Here is an 18,203-nt window from a genome sequence, read left to right on the forward strand (position 1 = left end):
AAAGAAACAATCAACAAAACTGAAAGGCAACCTATGGAATGGGAGAAGATAAATTTCCAAATGACATATCTGATAAAGGGTTAGTGTACAAAATATATAAAGAACTCAACACCCAAAAACCAAATAATCCTCAACACCTGAAAAACAATTAATACAGCTAAAAAAAATGGGCAAAAGACATAATAGACATTTTTCCAAAGAAGACATACAGATGGCCAATAGACACATGAAAAGATGCTCAACATCACTGAGCATCAGAGAAATACAAATCAAAACTACAATGATTTACCACCTCACACCAATCAGAATGTCTAAAATTAACAACACAGAAAATAACAGGTGTCAGCAAGGATGCAAAGAAAGGGAAACACTCTTACATTGTTAGTAGCAATGAAAACTAGTGCAGCCACTCTGGAAAACACTATGGAGGTTCCTCACAAAGTTAAAACTAAACCTACACTATGATCCAGCAATTGCCTACTAGGCATTTACCTGAAAGATGCAAAAATACAAATTCAAAGGGATGCATGCGCCCCGATGTTTACAGCAGCATTATCAACAATACCCAAATTATGGAAAGACTACAAATGTCCATCAACTGATGTATGGATAAAGAAGTAGTGGTATATATATATATATATATATATATATATACACACACAATGGAATATTACTCAGCCATAAAAAGAATGAAATATTGCCATTTGCAATGACATGGATGGAGCTAAGAAGATATTATGCTAAGTGAAATAGGTCAGACAGAGAAAGAAAAATACCATATGGTTTTACTCATATGTGGAATTTAAGAAACAAAACAAATGAACATAGTGGGTGAAAAAGAGAGGCAAACCAAGGAACAGACTCTTAAGTATAGAGAACAAACTGATGGTTACCAGAGGGGAAGTGGGGGAGATGGGTTAAATAGTTGTTGGGTATAAAGGAGGGCATTTATTGTGATGAGCACCAGGTATTGTATGTAAGTGTAGAATCACACATTCTACACCTGATGCTATTATTACACTCTATGTTAACTATCTGGAATTTAAATAAAAACTTAATTAAAAAAAACAAATAAATACATTAAAAAACTTTTAAAAATAATAAAATACTAAAGAAAGAAAACCTGGAGGTATCACAATTCTGGACTTCAATTTATATTACAAAGCTATAGTAATCAAAACCGTATGGTATTGGCATAAAAAAAAAAAAAAGACACAGAGATCAACTGAACAAAATAGAAAACCCAGAAATGAGTCCACAATTATGTGGTCAATAAATCTTTGACAAAGCAGGAAAGAATATCCAATGGGAAAAAGACAGACTCTTCTTCCAAAGGTGTTGGGAAAACTATACAGCTACATGGAAAACAATGAAAGTGGACCATTTCTTTTCTCCATACACAGAAATAAACTCAAAATGGATTAAAAACCAAATGTAAGAAGTGAAGCCATAAAAATACTAGAAGGGAGCATAGGCATTAATTTCTATGACATCAGTCATAACAATATCTTTCTAAATAGGTTTCCTGAGGCAAGGGAAACAAAAGCTAGAATAAACTATTGGGACTACATCAAAATAAAAAGCTTCTGCATAGCAAAGAAAACAACTAACAAAACTAAAAGACAACCTACTGAATGAGAGAAGATATTTTCAAATGACATGTCTGATAAAGGGCTATTATCCAAAATATATAAAGGACTGATAAAACCCAACACACATCAAAAGAAAGAATCTGATTAAAAGTGGGATGAGGACATAAACAGAAATTTCCCCCAAAGAAGACATCCAGATGGCCAACAGACACATGTAAAGGTGCTCAACATGACTCATCATCAGGAAAATGCAAATCAAAACTACAATGAGATGTCACCTCACACCTGTCAAAATGGCTAAAATAAAAACTCAAGAAAGAACAAGTGTTGGTGAGGATGTGGAGGGAAAGAACTCTCATGCACTGTTGGTGGGAATGCAAACTGGTGTGGCCACTGTAGAAAACAATATGGAGGTTCCTCAAAAAGTTAAAAATAAAACTACCCTACTATCCAGCAATTGCACTACTGAGTATTTACCCAAAGAATACAAGAACACAAGAACACTAATTGAAAGGGATACATGCGCCCCTATGTTTATAGCAGCATTATTTACAATAGCCAATTTATGGAAGTGGCCCAAGTGTCCATTGATAGATGAATGGATAAAGAAGATGTGATTTTATATATATATATATATATATATATATATATATATATATATACATATATATATACATACATATACATATATATGAATATATAAAATATATATATAAAATATATATACATATATATGAATATATAAAATATAAAAGAATATATGTATATGTATGGATAAAGAAGATGTGATTTTATATATATATATATATACATATATATATACATACATATACATATATATGAATATATAAAATATATATATAAAATATATATACATATATATGAATATATAAAATATATATATAAAATATATATACATATATATGAATATATAAAATATAAAAGAATATATGTATATGTATATATATACATATACATATATTCTTTTATATTTTATATATGGTTATTCTTTTACATATATATACACATATATTCTTTTTTATGGTTGAATTATATATATATATATATACATATACATATATATGTGTATATATATATATATATATATATATAATTCAACCATTATATATTCATTATATATGAAAACTGGATATTTTATTTTATTTTTAATTTTTTTAATGTTTATTTTTGAGAGAGACAGAGACAGAATGTAAGTGGGGGAGGAACAGAGAGAGAGAGAGAATCCGAAGCAGGTTCCGGCCCTGTACTATCCACACAGAGCCCAACACAGGGCTCCAACCCACAAACTGTGAGATCATGACCTGAGCCGAAGTCAGATGCTCAACCGACTGAGCCACCCAGGTGCCCTGAAAACTGGATATTTTAGATAATATGTTGTATTACATCTGAATTCTGATTCCCACCCCCGCAGCTGCTGTCATTGCTGTTTGTTCATTTATTTAGTGACTTGCTTGGATTCATTTTGTACAGTCTGTCTCTCCTGCAGTGTGTAGCTGCTGATGCCTGTTGAGGTTTTTTTTGTTTGTTTTAATTCTCATTTTTATTTTTAAGCCTGACTTCATAGAGGCTGCCACTGAGTGAGCATAGCTTCATGGTCAGCCTATATATAATTGATCAGAAATTGTGCTTAAACACTTTTAGCCACTAAGACTGCCACCCTTTGTCAATCAATCTGGTGTGGTTTGAGGAACACATTCGATGTTTGGGCAGTTTACTAGTCTGTCCAAGCTTTTATTTTCTTTGTATGCAAGACTTTTTATTCATCCTGGCATAAATAGATAGGGCCCTGTCTAGTCTCTTCAGAGCACGTATGCAGCTTCGTGCAAATACACAGCCTTACAGACCACCAGGAATCTGTGAAAGCCTACTATGCTTGTCTCGTTCCTCAGATACCCTGTTACATTTCCAGTTGTTCTGCCAATCTGTTGCTTTCTCCAACCTGTAGAGACCTCAGATTACTTGAGATATTTGCCGAATTCCCTTAGCTTTACCCAAGACTCCACATTTTTTCTTAAATAAATGCTTCACAATTTGTTGTATGCCTTTGGTCACCTTTCTAGAGTCCCTAAGGGGTTGTTTTTGATAATCTAAGTTTTATCATTGTTTTTTGTAGGGAGAGTATTTTCCAAGCTCTTTGCCCAGCTATTCTGAAAGTCTCTACAATTGTTTATTAATTGTTGTGCAAAATTCTTTATCCATAAAAATAGTGTAATTTTCAAATAGACCCAAAATAAAGAGGAATTGCTGTCTTAAAACATAAGGCAAAGATTGTTTCTTCATTGCCCAAAAGCACACAACAAAACAAAATTTGTCGAAATCATTTTAATATTCAATTCACAAAATGACAAACATTAGGTAATCTGATAGTCCTTAGCCATTATGAAGTACTTTTGTTTTCATGTTTTTGTCTTAGAGATGTTTTATGCTTTCAATGCAGTCAAATTTATTTACCTGTATCTTTCCGTTTTATGCCTACCCTACCCTAAGGTTTAAAACACTCTCCTATATTTCCTTTTATAATTTTATATTTTATGTTCAGGCCATTAATCTATCTGAAGTTTACATTTCTAAAAGTTGTGATGTAAAGTTATAATTTTATTTGACCTACATGGATAACCAGTTTTCCTAATACCATTTATTGAGTACTTCATCCCTTCTCCCCTGTAAAAAGCTGAATTCCCATATATCTTTGTATCTATTTTGGACTCCCTATTCTGATCTATTGATCTACTTGTCAATTTTTGTTTCATTATCACATCATTTTAATTACTACACCTCTGTGGTACATTTTGATTACCTGGTAGGGCAAATCTCCTGCCAGTTCCCTTAGGGAGCTAGAAAGGTGACCAAAAGCATACAACAAATTGTGAAGCATTTAAGAAGAAATGTGGAGTCTTGGGTAAAGCTAAGGGAATTCGGCAAATATCTCAAGTAATCTGAGGTCTCTGGACAGGCTAGAGAAAGCAACAGATTGGCAGAACAACCGGAAATGTAACAGGGGTATCTGAGGAACGAGACAGGCATAGTAGGCTTTCACAGATTCCTGGTGGTCTGTAAGGCTGTGTATTTGCACAAAAAAATTGTCTCAGCTATTCTCCTACATTTTCTCTTCCAAGGGATTTTTAATTATTTTTTTCTCCAAATAAATATTCATCCCAAGAAATTTTTTAGAATCAATTTATTGAATTCTGCAAAAAATATCATTAGGATTTTGATTGGGATTAAATTTATAAACTTTTTAAAGTAGCTGACATCTTTACAATGTTGATTTTACCATACTGAAAGATAATATTTCTCTCACCTCATTCATATATTCTTTTATGCCCATCAGTAAAGTTTTATATTTTTCTTTATCTAGATTTTGTACACATATTGTTAGTTTTTTTCCCCTAGGCAATTGATAGTTCTGGGAGTTATTGTGCCTGGGATCTTTTCTTTATTACATTTTCTAGTAAATTATTGCTGGTATATAAAAACATTATTGCTTTGTGTATGTTGCTCTTGTATTTTTTCACTTTGCTTAATTATTTTTATTGGCTCTAATGGCTTCTCAGTTGATTGTTTTGGATTTTTATGTAAACAATCATATTGTTTACAAATAATGTTAGTCTTAGATTTCCCTTTTTAGTATTTATCTTTTTTGCCAAAGTTCATTCATTCATTCTTCATTCAATTAATATTTGTCAGCTGCTATGTGGCAAGGCAGCTACTATATGCCAGGCCGTTGTTCTACATTCTGGAGACACAGTAATAGGCAAAACAGACAAGTTTTATGCCCTCTAGAGCTTACATTCTATTCAGGAAAGATTGACAATCTAGGAAAGGCAAAAAAGTGTGAAGCAAGTGTTGAAATATTGCAGTTTGTGAGTTATTGTGAAATGGTCAAAGGAAGGTTATCTGAAATTGGAGGGAAAATTGTAATGCCAGATGTAAATGGCATCTTTGTACAGGTTTTTTGTTTTGTTTTTTGTTTGCTTTTACTTGTTCTAGGAATCGTAGTATATACATGTAATTTATCACATCTTCCTCGTATTGACATTTTACTACTTCATGTGAAATATAGGTCCATTTTGGTCCTATTATGCTCCCACATTTTTAAAATTGTTTTAATGTTTATTTCTTTTTGAGGGAAAGAGAGAGAGAGAGAGCAGGGGAGGGACAGAGAGAGAGACACACACAGAATCCAAAGTAGGCTCCAGGCTCTAAGCTGTCAGCACAGAGCCCCACGTGGGGCTCAAACTCATGAGCAGGGAGATCATGACCTGAGCCGAATTTGGACGCTTAACCGACTGAGACACCCAGGTGTCCCTATGTTTTCACATTATAATTAACTTATCCTAAATACTTCCTTTACATACATTGTGAACCACATCAGACAATGTAGTTTTGTTTTCAATAATATAACAATTTTTTAAAACATAAAAACATTTCTAAACAATTTTTAAGACTTAGAAGGAGATACGTAATCTATTATATTTACCTGTTCAGTTGGTCTTTCTTCATTCTTGATGTCCCAAGTTTTCCTTTCATTGCCGTTTCCTTTCTGTATGAAAAATTCCTTTGGTCATTCTTTTAAAACAGTACCACTAGTGACAAATTTTGTTAATTTTCCTTATTTGAAAATGTCTTTATTTTCTCTTCATTCCTGAAGGATTTTGTTTTCAAGTTTTTATTTAGATTCCAGTTAACATATTGTGTAACATTAGTTTCAGGTGTTAAATTTCATGATCCATCACTTACATACAATACCCAGTGCTCATCACTACAAGTGCCTTCCTGAAAGATATTTTTGATAGATCATGAATTCTGTATTGACCCAGCCTTTTTTTTTCCCAACACTTAAAAAATGTGCCACTTTCTTTTGGCCTCCATGGCTTGAGAATTCCACTATCATTTGGATCTATGATTTTGTATAAAATTGTTTTTTAAGATTTTTTTTGGTCTTAGTTTTCAGAAGTTTTATTATGAAGTGTCTGGGCATGAATTTCTTTGTGTTTATCCTGTTTGGTTTTCTCTCAGTTTCTTGAATCCGTATGCTATGTCTTTTTTAAAAAAATATTTATTTATTTTTGAGAGGGGGGAGGGGCAGAGAGAGGGAGACACAGAATCCAAAGCAGGCTCCAGGTTCTGAGCTGTCAGCACAGAGCCCAATGAGGGGCTTGAACTCAGAAACCATGAGATCACAACCTTAGCCCAAGTCAGACGCTTAATCCACTGAGTCACCCAGGTGCCCCTGTATGCTATGTCTTTTGACTAAATTGGAAAAAAAAAACTCAGCCATTATTTCTTCTAATATTTTCAGCTTCATCTTTAGCTTCTCCTTCTGGGACTCTGGTGATATGAATGTTGTATATTCTATTATTGTTCCACATGTTTCTAGGCCCTGTTCATGTTTTAAAAAATATGTCTGATTTCTGTTGGTTTTACTGGATGATTTCTATTGGTCTAGTCACTGATTCTTCCCTTTATTGTCCCCATTCTGTCATTATGGTGTGCTTAAAATTTTTTGGTTATTATATTTTTCAGTCCTAAAATTTCCATTTGGCTTTTCTTTATATTTTGATCTCTTTGTTTGAGACTTTCTCTTTTGTCATTTAAGACTATTTGATGTTTACAAGAAATTCATTTCAAATATAACAATAGAAGTAAACTAAAAATAAGGGAGGAGCTTGGAAGAATGGTAGAGTAGGAAGACCCTAAGCTCACCCTGTCCCATGTTTACAACTAGATATCACTCACATCTGTCTAAACAAACCAGAGAGTGAGCTGAAGACTGGCAGAACAATCTCCACAACTAAGTGAAGAGAATAAGCCATATCTGAGAGCTTAGAAAGGACAGAAGTATGGTCAGGAGCAGCCCTCAGGAGGGAGAGAGCTTTAGGCACAGAGAGTAAGAGAAACAGGCCCTCCCACCAGGGAGCCCACAAGGGGAAGACAAGTCTCAATAATGTCTGTCTTTGAAAACCAGAGGGGCTAAATCTGTGAGTTTGTATAACTTAGCAGAACTTGGAGCCTAGAGCTTTAAAAGTCAGCTGACTCAGCACTGCCCAAGCCTGGATAGCAAGTGATAGCTGGTACCCCTCCCTGAAAGAGACAGCAGCCTGAGGCAACACAGAAGCAACACTTTGCATAACAATGGGACTAGAAGGAAGAAGATCTGTTTATAATGATTTTGGAGCATGTTGGGGAACTTCTCCAGGAACAGTGGAGCTTGCAGTTGCCATTTTCCTCCCCTGCATCTCAGCATAAAAACAGAGCCACCCGCAGGAGGCAGTGCTACACAGACACTTGCTACCTAACCTGCTAGCAGTGTACCCTGTCCATGCATTTTCCTGAGGACTCGCCCACTCTAAGCATGATGGCCTTGTCCCTGGGACCAGCCCAAATTTTGGTAACACTGTGCACGTCCCCTACCCAGCCACCTCATGCACATATGCTGCACCTCTGGCCACCCTGTTTCAGGAAATCTTGCCTAGGATGAGTGGTTCAGCAGAAATATTGCTAACACTGCCACCCTGCCCCTGAGCCCTCCTGTAGTCATACCCCATCAGAGCCAGACTGCCTGGGTCTCCCTAACACCACAGAGAGCAAGAATAGCCCACAACAGAGTCAGTGCAGACGGCTGGACTGAAAGAAAAAGCAACTCACACAACAACATCAAGATGAAAGCAACACACATGGGAGACACACTTGAAGCACCAGGTCCTGGGGAATGGGGAACACTGCACTGCAGGGCACTACAGGACCTCTCCTTCATAAGTCCACTACTTTCAAGGGTGGAAAATGTAGCTGACCTTCCTAACACATGGAAACAGACACAGAAAGGTAGACAAAATAAGGAGACAGAGGAATATGTTCCGAATGAAAGAACAGGACAAAATTACAACAGAAGATCTAAGCAAAACAGAAATAAGTAATATGTCTGACAGAGAATTTAAAGTAATGATCATAAAAGTTCTCCAGAGAAGGGTAGAGGACATCAGTGAGACTCTTGACAAAGAGATAAAAAAAGAACATATCAGAGATAAAGCACTCATAATGTAAGGGTTAAATTGTAGTGTAGGGCTAACTTGTAGCCTTAAGAAATAACAGCTTTGTTTTAACACTGTAGATTAAGAGATAACAGCCTTGTCTTATCAATCAAAGGAACAAAAGTTTAAGGAAAATCAACTGGTTTAGTGTTTGATTGGATTGGGGCAAGGGCATGTCTGAACTGTTTCCACCCCCATTTGGGAACTATTTCTTTGTTCTGTCCCCAGGTGATGATAAGACAATGTGGTCGGCTATAAAAACTCTGTACCCCAGCTGTTCGAGACTGCACTCTGGTCAAGAGTGTCAGTCCCAATTGGTTGGCCTTGCCTCTCATTGCAATAAATTTTGTTGTGACTGTCACTGGTGCCCGTAGCATTCTGTTTCAGGAGTCGTGTGGATGCAACAATGGTACAATCCAACAAGAAGATATAATAATTGTAAATAGTTATGCACCCAACATGAGAACACCAAAAACATAAGGCAGTTAATAGCAAATATAAAGGAAATAATCGATACTAATACAATAATAGTAAGGGCCTTTAACACTCCACTTACCTCAATAAATCATCCAAACAGAAAATCAACAAGGACATAATGGATTTGAATGACACATTGGACCAGATGAACTGGTCAGAACATTCCATCCTAAAACAGCAGAATATACATTCTTTTCAAGTATACATGGAACATTCTCCAGATTAGATCACATATTAGGCCACAAAACAAGCCTCAACAAATTCAAAAAGACTGAGGTTATACCATGAATCTTTTCTGACAACAACACTAGGAAATCAACAAGAAAAAAAACCCTGGAAAGCACACAAACACATGCAGGTTAAATAACTACATGTGTTATGCCCAGAATTCGTGATCCCCAAAGACCACTAGGGAGCTGAGTCCGATGCAAAAGCAAAGAGCCTTTATTCAAGCTAGCTCGAGCTCAATCCCCTACCTGCACCGATGCAGCAGTGAGATACCAGGGAGAGAGAGCGAGTTTCAAAAGCACAAAGGTTTTATAGGGGTCTAGGGGCAGTTGGTGAGGTAATGGCTGTGGCCTCAACCGATTGGCTGGGGAAGGGTCGTGGCCTCGGCCGATTGGCTGGGGAAGGGTCGGAGTCCTGTTACGCAGGTCGCTGGGCATGTTTTGATCAGGAAGTTTGAACGGGTGAGCGGGAGGTTACTCAAGGGGAGGAGGCGCAGTCTGAGGTTTCTGCGATTTTCCCGGAAAAGGGGTCATGTCGGGGACATAGTCACTCAAGGTGGAGAACACAGAACAAGATGGAGTCGGCCGGCGTAGGCCCGCCCTTTCACATGCTAATAAACAATGAGTGGGTCAACCAAGAAAACAAAACAAAACAAAACAAACAAACAAAAAAAAAAATATATATATATATATATATATATATGAATATTACTCAGCCATAAGAAAGGATGAAATCTTGCCATTTGCAATGACATGGATGGAGCTAGAGAGTATTATGCTAAGCAAAAGAAGTCAGAGAAAGACAAATACCATATGATCTTACACATATGTGGAATTTAAGAAACAAAACAAATGAGCAAATGGGAAAAAAGAGAGAGGCAAACCAAGAAACAGACTCTGAACTATAGAAGATGAACTGATGGTTACTAGAGGGGAGGTGGGTGGGTCATGGGTTAAATAGGTGATGAGGATTAAGGAGTGTACTTGTGAGGAGCACAGAGTGTTGTAGGGAAGTGTTGAATTACTATAATGTACACCTAAAACTTATATTACACTATATGTTAACTAATTGGAATTTAAATAAAAACTTAAAAAAAGAACAGTATGCTATTTAAAAGCAAGAGGTAGAGCTGTGCTGATATGGAATGATCTTAATGATGTATTTTTAACCCACAGCAAGGGACTGTGGATATAGTATGCTACCATTTGTGGGTTTTTTTTTCTCCCTGGGACACTACACAAAGAGTGTCAAATGTGAAATTACATTTGGATAGAAAGACTAGAGTTCTGGGACTGGGAGACTTTCATTTTAAATTTTAATTATCAGTACTTGACAAATATTTTCTCATGTGTGCATATAGCTTCTAAATAAACCCCATAACACCATTCTAAAATATCAAAGAGGTCATTATCAGACTTGAAAAACCTGGTCCATGGACTCCAGGTTAAGAACCTTTATTTTAGGGCTAATAATTTGCCCAAGTATTCGATTTTGCATTTTTTCAGTCTGGTAGCTCCTAAAAATCAAGAGATATTCAGTGGCAACAAGATTTACATTCTGAAAAGTCACCCTTGGGCAAATAATCTTTAGAAAACAAAGGCTATATGAGTGCGGCAACATTAGAGGATAGCTTTAACTAGCCAACTCTAGGTTTTTTTCTCTTTTTAACTTTTTATTTCTTAATTATTATGGCCTCACAAGAAGTAGCAAAATTAGCACAGAGAGGTCCTGTGTCCCCTTTCCCAGTTTCCCTTAACAGTGGAATCTTATATAATTAAAGTGCATATCAAAACCAGGAAAGTAATTGGCTCAATACAATTATCTAGACTATAGATTTATTCAGATTTTAGCAGTTTTTGCACAGGCTCATTTTTAGTGTGTGTTTGTGTCTAATTCTATTACATTTTATCACATGTGCAGATGGATATAATCCTCACCACAATCAAGAGACAGAAGGGTTCTGTCACAATAAAGGAACTCCCCATGCTGCCGCTTTATAATTACACACTCCCTCTCCTTCCCTATCTTTTCTTAGCTGCTCTCCATCTATAATTCTGTCATTTTCAGAATGTTATAGAAATGGAATCACAAAGTATGTAATCTTTTGGGATTAGCTTTCTTTTACTCAGCATGAATCCCTAGAGATCCATCCCTGTTGTTGCCTGCATCAGTAGTTATTTCTCCTAACATCTAAGTAGTAATTCATTGTATGGATGTATAATAATTTGTTTAATCATTCAGCCATTGAAGGAGGTTATTTCCAGTTTGGGGCTATTATACATAAAGCTGCTATGAATATTCATGTACAGGTGGTTTTTTTAAGTTTATTTATTTATTTTGAGAGAGAGAGAGAGCAGCAAGCATGTGAGGGGCAGAGAGAGAGAGAGAGAGAGAGAGAGAGAGAGAGAGAGAGAATCCCAAGTAGGCACAGCAAAGAGCCAGATGCAGGACTCGATCCCACAAACCGTAAGATCATGACCTCAGCTGAAATCAAGAGTCAGATGCTCAACCCAGGCACCCCAGGTTTTTTGTGTGAACATACATTTACATTTCTCTAGGATAAATACCCAGGAGTGCAACCGCTGGGTTATATGCTAAAAAGTTGCCAGACTGCTTTCCAGAGTAGTTCTACCATTTTTCATTCCCACCAGAAATGTATAAAAGTTCCAATGGCTACATTTCCTTGTCAGCACTTGGTATTGTCAGTATTTTTCATGGTAGCCATTCTAATAGGTGTATAATGATATCTCATTATGATTTTAATTTGCATTTCACTAATAACAAGTGATGTTGAAAATCTCTTAATGAGTTTTTAGATCCAATCATCTTCTTTCGTAAAGTGTCTGTTCAAGTTTTTGCCAATTTTTGAACCAGATTGTTTGCCTTCTGTTGAATTTAGAGCATTATTTGTATTCTGTACATAAGTCCTTTGTTGGATCTGAGGTTTGCAAATATTTTTTCCCAGTTTACACCTTGTCTTGTTATTTCTTTATTCATTTTTGAAAGAGAGAGATAGAGTGAAAGTTGGGGAGGGGCAGAGAGAGAGGGAGAGACAGAATCCAAAGCCGGCTCCAGGCTCTCAGCTGTCAGCAGAGCCTGAAGCAGGGCCTGAACTCATGAACCGTGAGATCATGACCTGAGCCAAAGTCAGACTGAGCCACTCAGGTGCCCCCAAAAAAGTTCAATTTATGTTTTTAATGGATTGTGCTTTTGGTGTCATATTTAAGAACTCTTCCTCTAACCCAAGGTCACAAAGATTTCTTCCTATGTTCTCTGCAAAAAAAGTTTTATATTTTTCCATTTTACATTTAAATCTATGACTCATTTGAGTTCATCTTTGTTTAAGGTATGAGAGTTAGGTAGAGGCTCATATTTTGTGAGGTTTTGATGTCCAGTTATTATAGCACCATTTGTTGAAAAGACTATCCTTTCTCCATTAGATTGTATTTGCTTCTTTGTAAAAAATTAGCTGAGCAGATTGGTGTGTGTCTATTTCTGGATTCTATATTTTGTTCCATTGTTCTGTGGGTCTGTGCATCCCCCAATACCACAGACACTTGATTATTGTAGGTACATAATAAGTCTTAAAACATGGCAGTGTGATTCCTTCCACTTTCTCTCTCCATTTCAATACTGTTTAACTATTTTAACATCTTTGCCATTCCAGATAAGTTTTAAGATAAGCTTGTTTTTGGGTACCTGGGTGGCTCAGTCAGTTAAGCATCTGACTTCGGCTTAAGTCATAATCTCATGGCTCCCGAGCTCGAGCCCCACTTTGGCTGAGCCCTGTTCTCTCTCTCCCTCTCTCTGCCCCTCGTGGGATTCTCTCTCTCTTTCTTTCTCTCCCCTAGCTCACTTGCGCCCCCCCCCCCCTCTAAAAAAATAAGTTAAGCTTGTCTTTATCAACAAAAAAAATCCGATGAATGTATAAATCAGTTTCGGGAGATTTAATATCTTTATGATGTAGAGCCTTCCAATCTATACATGGCATATTTAAATCTTCTTTGACTTCTTTTGTTTTCAATATATGAAATTTATTGTCAAATTGGTTTCCATACAACACCCAGTGCTTATCCCAAAAGATGCCCTCTTCAATACCCATCACTCACCCACACCACCCTCCCACCCCCCACCAACCCTCAGTTTGTTCTCAGTTTTTAAGAGTCTCTTATGCTTTGGCTCTCTCCCACTCTAACCTCTTTTTTTTTCCTTCCCCTCCACCATGGGTTTCTGTTAAGTTTCTCAGGATCCACATAAGAGTGAAAACATATGGTATCTGTCTTTCTCTGTATGGCTTATTTCACTTAGCATCACACGCTTCAGTTCCATCCGCGTGGCTACAAAGGGCCATATTTCATTCTTTCTCATTGCCACGTAGTACTCCATTGTGTATATAAACCACAATTTCTTTATCCATTCATCAGTTGATGGACATTTAGGCTTTTTCCACAATTTGGCTATTGTTGAGAGTGCTGCTATAAACATTGGGGTACAAGTGCCCCTATGCATGAGTACTCCTGTATCCGTTGGGTAAATTCCTAGCATTGCTACTGCTGGGTCATAGGGTAGGTCTATTTTTAATTTTTTGAGGAACCTACACACTGTTTTCCAGAGTGGCGGCACCAATTTGCATTCCCACCAACAGTGCAAGAGGGTTCCCGTTTCTCCACATCCTCTCCAGCATCTAGAGTCTCCTGATTTGTTCATTTTGGCCACTCTGACTGGCGTGAGGTGATATCTGAGTGTGGTTTTGATTTGTATTTCCCTGATGAGGAGCGACATTGAGCATCTTTTCATGTGCCTGTTGGCCATCCGGATGTCTTCTTTAGAGAAGTGTCTATTCATGTTTTCTGCTCATTTCTTCACTGGGTTCTTTGTTTTTCGGGTGTGGAGTTTGGTGAGCTCTTTATAGATTTTGGATACTAGCCCTTTGTCCGATATGTCATTTGCAAATATCTTTTCCCATTCCATTGGTTGCCTTTTAGTTTTGTTGGTTGTTTCCTTTGCAGTGCATAAGACTTTCATCTTCATGAGGTCCCAATTGTTCATTTCTGCTTTTAATTCCCTTGCCTCTGGGGACGTGTCAAGTAATAGATTGCTGCACCTGAGGTCAGATAGGTTTTCTCCTACTTTTCTCCTCTACAGTTTTGATGGTTCCCTGTCTCACATTCAGGTCCTTTATCCATTTTGAGTTTATTTTTGTGAATGGTGTGAGAAAGTGGTCCAGATTCAACCTTCTGCATGTTGCTGTCCAGTTCTCCCAGCACCATTTGTTAAAGAGACTATCTTTTTTCCATTGGATATTCTTTCCTGCTTTGTCAAAGATTAGTTGGCCATACTTTTGTGGGTCTAGTTCTGGGGTTTCTATTCTATTCCATCGGTCTATGTGTCTGTTTTTGTGCCAATACCATGCTGTCTTGAGGATTACAGCTTTGTAGTATAGGCTAAAGTCTGGGATTGTGATGCCTCCTGCTTTGGTCTTCTTCTTCAAAATTACTTTGGTTATTCGGGGCCTTTTGTGGTTCCATATGAATTTTAGGATTACTTGTTCTAGTTTCGAGAAGAATGCTGGTGCAATTTTGATTGGGATTTCAGTGAATGTGTAGATAGTTTTGGGTAGTATTGACATTTTAACAATATTTATTCTTCCAACCCATGAGCACAGAATGTTTTTCCATTTCTTTATATCTTCTTCAATTTCCTTCATAAGCTTTCTATAGTTTTCAGCATACAGATCTTTTACATCTTTGGTTAGATTTTTTCCTAGGTATTTTATGCTTCTTGGTACAATTGTGAATGGGATCAGTTTCTTTATTTGTCTTTCTGTTGCTTCATTATTAGTGTGTAAGAATGCAACTGATTTCTGTACATTGATTTTGTATCCTGCGACTTTGCTAAATTCATGTATCAGTTCCAGCAGACTTCTGGTGGAGTCTATCGGGTTTTCCATGTATAATATCATGTCATCTGCAAAAAGCGAAAGCTTAACTTCATCTTTGCCAATTTTGATGCCTTTGATTTCCTTTTGTTGTCTGATTGCTGATGCTAGCACTTCCAGCACTATGTGAAACAACAGTGGTGAGAGTGGGCATCCCTGTCGTGTTCCTGATCTCAGGGAGAAAGCTCTCAGTTTTTCCCCATTGAGGATGATGTTAGCTTTGGGCTTTTCATAAATGGCTTTTATGATGTTTAAGTATGTTCCTTCTATCACAACTTTCTCGAGGGTTTTTATTAAGAAAGGATGCTGAATTTTGTCAAATGCTTTTTCTGCATCGATTGACAGGATCATATGGTTCTTCTCTTTTCTTTTATTGATGTGATGTATCACGCTGATTGATTTGCGAATGTTGAACCAGCCCTGCATCCCAGGAATGAATCACACTTGATCATGGTGAATAATTCTTTTTATATGCTGTTGAATTTGATTTGCTAGTATCTTATTGAGAATTTTTGCATCCATATTCATCAGGGATATTGGCCTGTAGTTCTCTTTTTTTACTGGGTCTCTGTCTGGTTTAGGAATCAAAGTAATGCTGGCTTCATAGAATGAGTCTGGAAGTTTTCCTTCCCTTTCTATTTTTTGGAACAGCTTGAGAAGGATAGGTATTATCTCTGCTTTAAACGCCTGGTAGAACTCCCCTGGGAAGCCATCTGGTCCTGGACTCTTATTTGTTGGGAGATTTTTCATGACTGATTCAATTTCTTTGCTGGTTATGGGTCTGTTCAGGCTTTCTATTTCCTCCTGATTGAGTTTTGGAAGTGTGTGGGTGTTTAGGAATTTGTCCATTTCTTCCAGGTTGTCCAGTCGGTTGGCATATAATTTTTCATAGTATTCCCTGATAATTGCTTGTATTTCTGAGGGATTGGTTGTAATAATTCCATTTTCATTCATGATTTTATCTGTTTGGGTCATCTCCCTTTTCTTTTTGAGAAGCCTGGCTAGAGGTTTATCACTTTTGTCTATTTTTTCAAAAAACCAACTCTTGGTTTCATTGATCTGCTCTACAGTTTTCTTAGATTCTATATTGTTTATTTCTGCTCTGATCTTTATTATATCTCTTCTTCTGCTGGCTTTAGGCTGTCTTTGCTGTTCTGCTTCTATTTCCTTTAGGTGTGCTGTTAGATTTTGTATTTGGGATTTTTCTTTTTTCTTGAGATAGGCCTGGATTGTGATGTATTTGCCTCTCAGGACTGCCTTCACTGCATCCCAAAGCGTTTGGATTGTTGTATTTTCATTTTCATTTGTTTCCATATATTTTTTAATTTCTTCTCTAATTGCCTGGTTGACCCATTCATTCTTTAGTAGGGTGTTCTTTAACCTCCATGCTTTTGGAGGTTTTCCAGACTTTTTCCTGTGGTTGATTTCAGGCTTCATAGCATTGAGGTCTGAAAGTGTGCATGGTATGATTTCAATTCTTGTATACTTATGAAGGGCTGTTTTGTGACCCAGTATGTGATACATCTTGGAGAATGTTCCATGTGCACTCGAGAAGAAAGTATATTCTGTTGCTTGGGGTGTAGAGTTCTAAGTCTATCTGTCAAGTCCATCTGATCCAATGTATCATTCAGGGCCCTTGTTTCTTTATTGACCGTGTGTCTACATGATCTATCCATTTCTGTAAGTGGGGTGTTAAAGTCCCCTGCAATTACCACATTCTTATCAATAAGGTTGCTTATGTTTATGAGTAATTGTTTTATATATTTGGGGGCTCCGGTATTTGGCGCATAGACATTTATAATTGTTAGCTCTTCCTGATGGAGAGACCCTGTGATTATTATATAATGCCCTTCTTCATCTCTTGTTACAGCCTTTAATTGAAAGTCTAGTTTGTCTGATATAAGTATGGCTACTCCAGCTTTCTTTTGACTTCCAGTAGCAGGATAAATAGTTCTCCATCCCCTCACTCTCAATCTGAAGGTGTCCTCAGGTCTAAAATGAGTCTCTTGTAGACAGCAAGTAGATGGGTCTTGTTTTTTTATCCATTCTGATACCCTATGTCTTTTGGTTGGCACATTTAGTCCATTTACATTCAGTGTTCTTATAGAAAGATATGGGTTTAGAGTCATTGTGATGTCCATAGGTTTCATGCTTGTATCGATGTCTCTGGTACTTTGTCTCACAGGTTCCCCCTTAGGATCTCTTGTAGGGCTGGTTTAGTGGTGAAGAATTCCTTCAGTTTTTGTTTGTTTGGGAAGACCTTTATCTCTCCTTCTATTCTAAATGACAGACTTGCTGGATAAAGGATTCTCGGCTGCATATTTTTTCTGTTCAACACATTGAAGATCCTGCCATTCCTTTCTGGCCTGCCAAGTTTCAGTAGAGAGATCGGTCACTAGTCTTATAGGTCTCCCTTTATATGTTAGAGCACGTTTATCCCTAGCTGCTTTCAGAATTTTCTTTTTATCCTTGTATTTTGCCAGTTTCACTATGATATGTTGTGCAGAAGATCATTTCAAGTTATGTCTGAAGGGAGTTCGCTGTGCCTCTTGGATTTCAATGCCTTTTTCCTTCCCCAGATCAGGGAAGGTCTCAGCTATTATTTCTTCAAGTACCCCTTCAGCACCTTTCCCTCTCTCTTCCTCCTCTGGAATACCAATTATGCATAGATTATTTCTTTTTAGTGTATCACTTAGTTCTCTAATTTTCCCCTCATACTCCTGGATTTTTTTATCTCTCTTTTTCTCAGCTTCTTCTTTTTCCATAATTTTATCTTCTATTTCACCTATTCTCTCCTCTGCCTCTTCAATCCAAGCTGTGGTCATCTCCATTTTATTTTGCAGTTCATTAGTAGCATTTTTTAGCTCCCCCTGGCTGTTCCTTAGTCCCTTGATCTCTGTAGCAATAGATTCTCTG

Source organism: Panthera pardus, unplaced genomic scaffold (genome assembly GCF_024362965.1).
Source record: "Panthera pardus isolate Hobbes unplaced genomic scaffold, ASM2436296v1 HiC_scaffold_27, whole genome shotgun sequence".
Classification (NCBI taxonomy): Eukaryota; Metazoa; Chordata; class Mammalia; order Carnivora; family Felidae; genus Panthera; species Panthera pardus.